Source organism: Mastacembelus armatus, chromosome 24, assembly GCF_900324485.2.
Source record: "Mastacembelus armatus chromosome 24, fMasArm1.2, whole genome shotgun sequence".
Taxonomy (NCBI): domain Eukaryota; kingdom Metazoa; phylum Chordata; class Actinopteri; order Synbranchiformes; family Mastacembelidae; genus Mastacembelus; species Mastacembelus armatus.
Genome location: NC_046656.1, coordinates 18,835,142 through 18,843,668, shown reverse-complemented (window position 1 = coordinate 18,843,668; position 8,527 = coordinate 18,835,142).

Below are 8,527 nucleotides of genomic sequence, written 5' to 3'. Positions count from 1 at the left end.
GCCCCACAGACAATAGACTTGGCCTTGGAGCCTTTCTAAAGAGTTATCATCTTTCTCACAGCAAGATGACTTCATTGTCAACTGAAACCACTGAAATCCTGAAAGTGATATGAATTTCCCCTCAGGTCACAGCTGAACAGACAAACAGCGTCTGTTAACATTGCTGCCCTCTCAACATGTCAGCGTCTAGTCTTCCACTGAAAGAAATTATAGTTTGCTAATAACAGTTTTTCCCTACACGCGTATAGACATGTCTGGTGATTTTCTGTTAAGTCAAAGTCCCATAGCCCAAATAGTTTTGAGTTCAAGTAAGATAGATGTGGTCATGAACCTGACCTCCAGGGAATCCCGAAAACAATTACAACCATTAAAATGAGTGTCATTGAAATACACACAGTTGTGAGCTCCTAGAAACGTACTGTATATAACGATTGTGTTGCTAATGGAGTCATACTCTTTGGTGATTTTATTATTTGAGCATCTTGTATTTTCTCTTGATGTGGCTTAGTTGTGCTTTTCCATAAAACAATAAAGGAAGCTGATGAAATTGGTTTCATTCTGTTGCCACCTTGTAATGTACACTGTTGTATTATGGGACCATGTGCAACACAAGGAGATTCTGTGTTGGTCAAAACAGGCGTTTATCTCTGATGACTTGGGCTGTGGGACACAGAAAATGACTTCCTGGCCTCCAGATAAAGATTTCCTGCATTTAACAATGTTTATGTGCGTCTGATAATGTGTGTACATCAGTTGTGCTATTTTTGCTTTCAAATCAGCTCCAGTCACTTTTGTGCCTGCTGTCTTTTCATGATTATTATTTATTTGTTGTGATCCTTTCAGTGTTTTTTTGTTCTGAAACTAGTTGGTTAAACATTTTGTAACTGTTACTGGATATTTGTATTTATAACTCACACTGCTACATCCACCTCGTTGTACAATCTGGGACCAAACAAATACAGACAAGCTTTGTCTTACCCCAGATTATATTAATTTGTTGTTGGCAGCTTCAGTTCATGTACTATTTGGCTAATTGTTTTAGTTATTTGGCTCTTACCCTGTGGACTGTATGTGCATTTGTACAACAATAATTACTGTGCAGCTTTTCCCATGGGGGCCCAACGCTGATTGTTAACTAGGTTGTTTCTTCCTGCATGAGAGTCATGCAACTAACATGCTTCTGTAATCCAGTTTCCTGGTTACTGTACTGGTTTTGCCATAAACCTCCTTGTTGTCCTTAATGGGAAGTGTTCTTCGCCTGCTGCAGTTACATGAATACACCATAACACACATTACGTCATGTTGCTAAACTGGGGCATTTCTCTGGGATAATGAAGTAGCAGGTTAGCACCAGAAGAAGCAGCTGCAGGTGAAATACTTTCTCTGAGTATTTGTTTTTTTCTTTTTTTCATTACCAACAGAGGAATGTGCAAGTGCTGGTGCAAAGCTATTATGATCTTATCTGTTAGTGAAGACAATGACGCAGATACGTTTTCTGATATGTTTTCAGAATCTGAATCCATGCTGTTCATATTACCAATTACTGCTGGGTTTCTGTGAGAGAGAGGATGCGTTTCGATGGTCTTTGGAGTTTCGATCGCTATATTGCTGTGTGACTCAGCAGACTGCGGGGAGGGAGTTAAGGGAAAGCTTATCTGTGGCAGACTGTGAAGGAGACATGGTAAGAACTGTTGTTGAATTGAGTCACGCTAGGAAATAAATGGTCTCTGGTGTTTATAGGGTCAAAGGGCAATATGACAGATGAGATGCCAAAAATAGGTTCAGTGACTTTTGTCTCCCACAGACAAAAACTATAACTGAAAGGAAGATGAGGGCAGCCATAATAAAATCCCTTTATATTGGAGTTAGCTGTGATTACATGACACACCATGTTGGTTTGAAAGAAACTCTTCATTAAACCTTGCAGACACAATAATGCAGCAATAATTCATTACAGGTCCAAACATCGTGCTGAGCCTTGACCTAGCTGTACGTCTTTGACTTCAGCACATCCATTTGGACTAGCACTCCAACTCTGACACCAACTTACCAAAGCATGGCATCAGTTTCACAATTTCCCAGGCAGTTTTTCCCTTGGGCTGAGCTGTTTTTCTTCGTGTGGATGTATACCTACTCACACGCTTATCTCTACCATCAGCTGTGAAATACTGCGAGCTCCAGTCTGCAGTTTCCAGCTCAGAGCAGCGACTGTGTGAGAGAGAGGCAGCCTTTGTGATATCAGACCCTGCGAGAGAAAGTGCCTGCCAGGATTAATGGACATTAGCAAGAAGTTGTGAAGAAAGAGGGAAACACCACAGGAAATGCCTAAGAGGGTGTGTAATGCCATCTCTGATCGCCATGTGGCACCCCCATTATGTATGCCGATGTGGTGGGGAAATAGTGGAACCCTTTGTACATTTGTCAAACAAGTGATATTCTGAATAACAAGAAATATGAGCTATTTTAGAAAAAAGCGATGGAATCATTGCTGGAACGAGACACCAAGGTGTGCGAGTATTCTGGTGAAAGCAGCGATAAAAGTCACGTGACTCGTGGAGGGACATATCAGACATAAAACCAGGGAGTTGGGGTGTGCACAAGGCACAGAAAGGTTCACACAGCCAAACCAGTTTCAGCTAAACAGAAGCAGAGACCTCATTGTTTTGGGTAAAGGACAAATTAAATGAATTGATTAGATTTTCAGCACTGATGAAAATCTTCTCATAACTGGACATTTAATTATTAGGACCTTATGTAGTTATTGTCTTTATAAAACCTATGGAATTCAAGATGGTTTTTTTTATCTCCCAGGTGTCTTGCCCACTTTGTGTATATTTCACACTCAGTGAAGCACAGAGACAGGTAGTCGCTACAGGAAGAAACTACCATGGGTCAGCCAACGCTGTCAGTGGCCCCATACAAAGTTATGGGAAATCTCTAACTTTACATGTTGTTGTACAACTGAGTCCATGGATCGACAGTGAAACTCCAGTTTTTGGCTCATTAGTTGTGTAAGGCCCAAAATTATGAAGCTGGACATAGAAGCAGGTGGGTGGCAGGTGATAACAGATACTGCAGCTCATGATAAAGTGCATGTTGTGGTATTGGGAAGTTCATCAGATAATGTTTAAAACATGTTTTATCCTTCTACATGGGGCCCTTATTTTCATTATATATATCTACTTCATGTACAATCAACAACATTTTTTTTTTCTCAGAGTTGCTTGCAGCAAACAAGAGGAGTTTCTGATTTCATTTCCTTTCTCATGTCACTTGTGTTTGCCTTCATTTAGCTCCTGTACATTGTTGACAGTGACTTTGTCAAAGACAGCGCTATATATGAAATTAGTAATGAATAAAGTAATTAATATTAATGATTGAGACTTTTCTGGCCTTAATAAAACCTAATATATACAGAAAGTCATTGCAGTGGAAAGCTTATCTTAGCTACACACACGTTGATGACTGTCATCAAATACAGAAATTACCACAAAGCCTTGTTATTGCACTAAATTACTATATATTTCATGTTTTAATCTATGTGATTTATGTGCTGTTCATTCCTTTTGTTTGCCAAAGGTCACACAAATAACAAGGTGTGCAGTATGTTATCCTGCAGTGAGGGGCAGGGTTAATTGTATGCCAACACTTATAAAACCCTAAAAGGAAAAACCCACAGAGACCATTCACAGTCTGTGACGTTGGATGGGTAGTGCTGTGTAAAAACTACTGTCAACACCAAGCACAGAGAGAGAGCATTCAGCTGTGTTTACCACTGGGGTTATCTACAAATCGATGCTTATACTGGAGGCAGTTCAAATAAAGTTAGGAAAAGTCATCAAGTGTTGTACTGATAACGATGTTTTGTATGTTTTCAAGCTGTTAACTTGGACCTGGGTCTCTAATGGACTGAGAACAACAACAGGATTGACATTTCTCTCCTTCTTCTGTCAGCTCAGTGTACAGCAGCTAACCCAGCTAACCCACTACCTTCATTTTAATAGGTGAGTTAAACTTTGATCATCTCCTAACCCAGTTTGATGAGCCGCTCAGGTTCCCAGACACCTGATCTACTGCTACCTACAAACCTTTACTTTAAATCCATCCCTTATAATCCTTCTTCATCTTTCTCTCTGCTGTCATTTCTTGCGTTACATATCATATTTGAGTCACAGACGAGTGCTTGGATCCACCCACGCAACCTCCACACGTATACTCTGCCTGTCAGGACCCTCTCAGTCGCAGGAAGGTGAGTGGTAGATGAGGGAGCGGGTCTGCTGGAAATAGAAGCCTGTTTTTCATCAGACACAACCTTGAGAGTATGATCAGGGGAAGTCTAGGTCATCAAACCTCAAAAGCCTCTGGCTGACCTGAGACAAACCTTCTACCACAAGGAGAGCTGTGTTTAGCGCTAACAACAAGGGCCATTATTGTCAAGCTCCAAACGTGTCGGATTTGCTCTTGACAATATGCGATACAGATTCTTATGCATGTCAAATGTATACCTGCGTATTAAACTGGCTTTAGCTCTACATTTAGAGAGATTGTGTTCATTAGTTCACTTTAGAGGTTCTGCTACCCTTGGACCGGGGCAGGCTGTTTCAGCCCTTGTACTATGCCATGCTAACTTATATTTAATGACAGATATGAGAGTTGTATTACTCTTCACATCTAAGATCTTCAGCCAAAAAGCAAATATTTATTATTTCAACCTCTTCCTTAGTAGATTGCAGAGCTGACAGTCTGATGGATGCACAGAACAACCACAATAGTGTTGCAAAGAGTTTTTGTATATTCCAAGACAAAATACCATGTTGGGAAACTCGATGAGTCTCAGTAAACCAGATGCATTATTGCGGCCAGTTGTATAAAGTCTTTCTGTCCTTTGATGCATTGCCAAACTGACAGAAAATACCTAGAACCAGACGGGAGAATCTTACAGGCTCATGCAGTAAAGTTCTTGCTAGAATGTTCTAAAAGGATCCAGTGTCACTGCTAGGCTCTAATCCATCTCCCTCCATACTTTATAGGTAACGGACAGCTGAAAGTAGGCTGTCGCTTTGCTAAAGTTAGCTATGCAATTAGTTCACACACTAATTAGCTGTGAGAGGAGCAGAGGCGCACCAGATTTCCCTCGTGGCTAAAACCCGTTTCCCAGCCTGAAAAAGAAAAAAAATGAGGTCCTGGCAGTAGCAGCAGGAAATATCCACAAATCAGAAGAAAAACATGACAGCTTCTATGATGCAAAACGGTTTATCAAACTGTTGATGTAAGTGGGGTTTAGATGTGGGGAAATATGAAGGAGATTTTTAACTCTTCTGTGTGGTAAGAAGAAATATTTCACATTGTCTGATCAGTGGTAATGAAATGTATGAAAATCATAGAAAACAAATCATTCACTGTTTTCTTTAATGTTTCCTTGTGACTGAATAATGTTTCATGATTTTTTTAAAAAGCAAAACAAAGAAAGAAAATTGTTCTGAAGTGCTCATGGCCCACCAGCATTTGGACCTGATGATGGGCTGTAGCTAGATGTTGCAGGAACTCAGATGCAACAGAGACCCAACTGAGCCACCGACCAATACACTGATACCATAGCAGTAAGATGAGTTATTTTTAATGTCCTTCAGCAGCTGCCAATAGGAAAACACATCACATTTTTCCACAATCTGGGCCTGATCTTCCAGGCAGCTGGAGGCAAATATTTAAACTTCCCATCTGACTCAGACAACTGCAGTTTCACAAGAATCAGCTTTGGTAACACTTTATAATAACCCTGTCATTTACAGCCCACATACTTCATTCTTACCTTGTCATGTAAATGAACATGAGCAGTTTCACTCCTTAGCACGTTATTGTGGCGTGTAGGCATAAATCCATTAGGAAAGAAGGGAGCTCAGTTACACCCACACTGCATTTTGGGTGATTCATTATCTGGGTTTTCTACTTTAACAAACAGTTTAAGAAATTAGTCTGTTCCTATGAAAAGGTGCATTTGTCAAGTGCACAGGGATGTAAGATTCCTATTGTAATCCAAGGAGGAAAACACTGTAACCCAATAAAATCATGTAATAATATAACACAAATGTAAGTGGATAACACATGGCTGAGCTAAAATGTTGAAAAAAGAAAAGGTATGTGGACTGTAATTACCACTTTATTTAGAAAAAATATTGTTTTGTTTTGTTACTATTAATATTTGTGATATTTAACTATGAAAAATAATCATTCATTTCTTCTTTCCTATAAAATGCCCTGTTGATCCACATAGTCCTGTTTTCTTCCACTGTAGCAGCGTGGTAAGTAATTTATTGTTACCCAGTTCAGATGGCAAAATCACACTGTAAATCTTGGGCTGTCTTACAAAGTGTTACCAGAGTTTCTGGGCAATACACAACAGGGACTTCACATTGTTGTTTCTCTGACAGTGGAGAAGAAATTCTCTGGCATCAAATGAAAGAGGGTTTGTTGGAACATTAGCTATTCATGCACTTGTATTCCCCTGGAGGGACGGGATCAGGAATTCCACCCATTTACCAGAAAAAGGCAAAGTCTGAAGGAAACTGATCCAGATCTGAGAGACTGGGGTGGAGCGAGTCTTAACCGTGTGTCTTTCACTTTTTTTTTAAAAAAAAAACTAGATCATTTCTAAAACGACAGTATCTCACATCTTTTAAGGGCTTAGCTGAGACTTCTGTGCAGAGTGACCCACACTGAAAGAAACTGTAAATGACGGTTTAAATCGAAGTATCTTCAAGACCAAATCAGTCCCAGTCTGATGGACAACTTGATTTTGATGCATCACTTTTATCCACATCTCAAATTCCTTCACACTGTTTATTAATCAGTCCTCAGATAAAGGGAGAATATCAGCAACAGATGGTCCTTGGACTCGAAGGCACTTCTCTGTTTTTGTCTTTTTCGTTTTTCATTTCTTTTAAAATTCTTTAAATTTTAATTTAATTTTGATATAATTGTTTTAATTAGTGCAGATTGAATGTTTTTATTGCAATATGTAAAGAATGTTCCTTTATTTATGAAACATCCTTGTATTTGTATTTGTTTTGTAATATTTTGTTGTAAAAGCATTTTTGCTGCCGTCCTACACAGACAAATTTCACGTGTGTCTGAATTTCCTTATAAATTTCTGTGTTTTTCTTCAACTACTTTACCACTTAACATCTATAAACACCCACTTTATTAGTCAAACAACCAGTGTGCGTCCCACCTACCTGCCACAAACCAACCAACCACACCTCAATTCCATGGATTCCACCAGTCATCATTCCAGCACAGCGACTCCATCTTTAATTCTGTGGCCTGAGCATTGAAAACAATGGCCCCATCGCACCAGATGGAAAACCATAAATCACAGGCCATTGCACACACAGGAGAGCCCATAAATAGTGTAGCATTTCTGAGGGTAAAGACGCCACTGCAAACCCATGGTCCCCCAAGGGTCCTGAGGGCAGGGGCAGCATTTGAGCCACTCTTCCATAACTCTCCCATTCATTCTGTCACAGAGAGCTTTTTTACGCTCTCATTTACTTTTGAGTAAATCATAGAGGGGAAACGCTGCCAGGAACTTTTCCTTCAGCTACAACCAGTGACGATGGTGGGCTGCCTGAAAGAATTTCGAGGAGACAAACCAGATGTCTGGGTGGAGATAGTGCTGTTTGAGACACGAAGGAGAGCGATAAGCACACAGAAGGTGTTATTTCCATGTAATTCATGAGACTGTTGTCATGTCATACCAAATGTTTTGTCACAGTAGCATAAACTAAATAGCAGACAGTGCTATGGCTTAGAAATCTGAACTGATAACTGACCTGATATTATCTGTACGTCTTTGTTGCTAAACAAAAGCAACTATAAGGAATTTCCCCCTAAGTCATGTTATTTTTATTCAGATCAAGCTAAATGTCCTTTTGAAACATTTTCATGTCTGTTCTCCTCCTCACCAAGTAGTTACAGAGTGATGAGCCACATACAAATACAGGACTGGGTGAAGTGATATATATATAATCCATTTACTACTGTAAAAAGGGTTCAAACGTACAGTTCAAAGGGGTCAGGTGGTTCTTGCAAGTGTGTTTCTGTTAAACCCCCATGAGTGAATCTATTTTCTGAGGCACCTCTGACACTCATCTGGACCACAACAATGCCCCCTTTCTCCTCTCCGCCTCACGCTTGGCTGGCCTCTCTGAATACGACCTAGGGCGAAATAATCCATACCACTGAACCCCCACACAGCACTCACACGTATAGAAGCACACACATGAATACACATGTCAGATCTTAAATGTTCACACATTCTGAAGCTTGCTGTCACACACAAGAACACGTCTGCAACTTTAAGCCTACGGGCAAACACCTATGTGTTATACTCACGTTTAAGCAAATAAACGTGAGTGGAGTCAGACAATACAGGTAACACATGTAGGAGCACTAACGCACAAATGTCCTCTGTAAGAGGACTTCTCAGAACCAGAGATCTTAGAATTACAACACTGCCTCCATGTGGAGA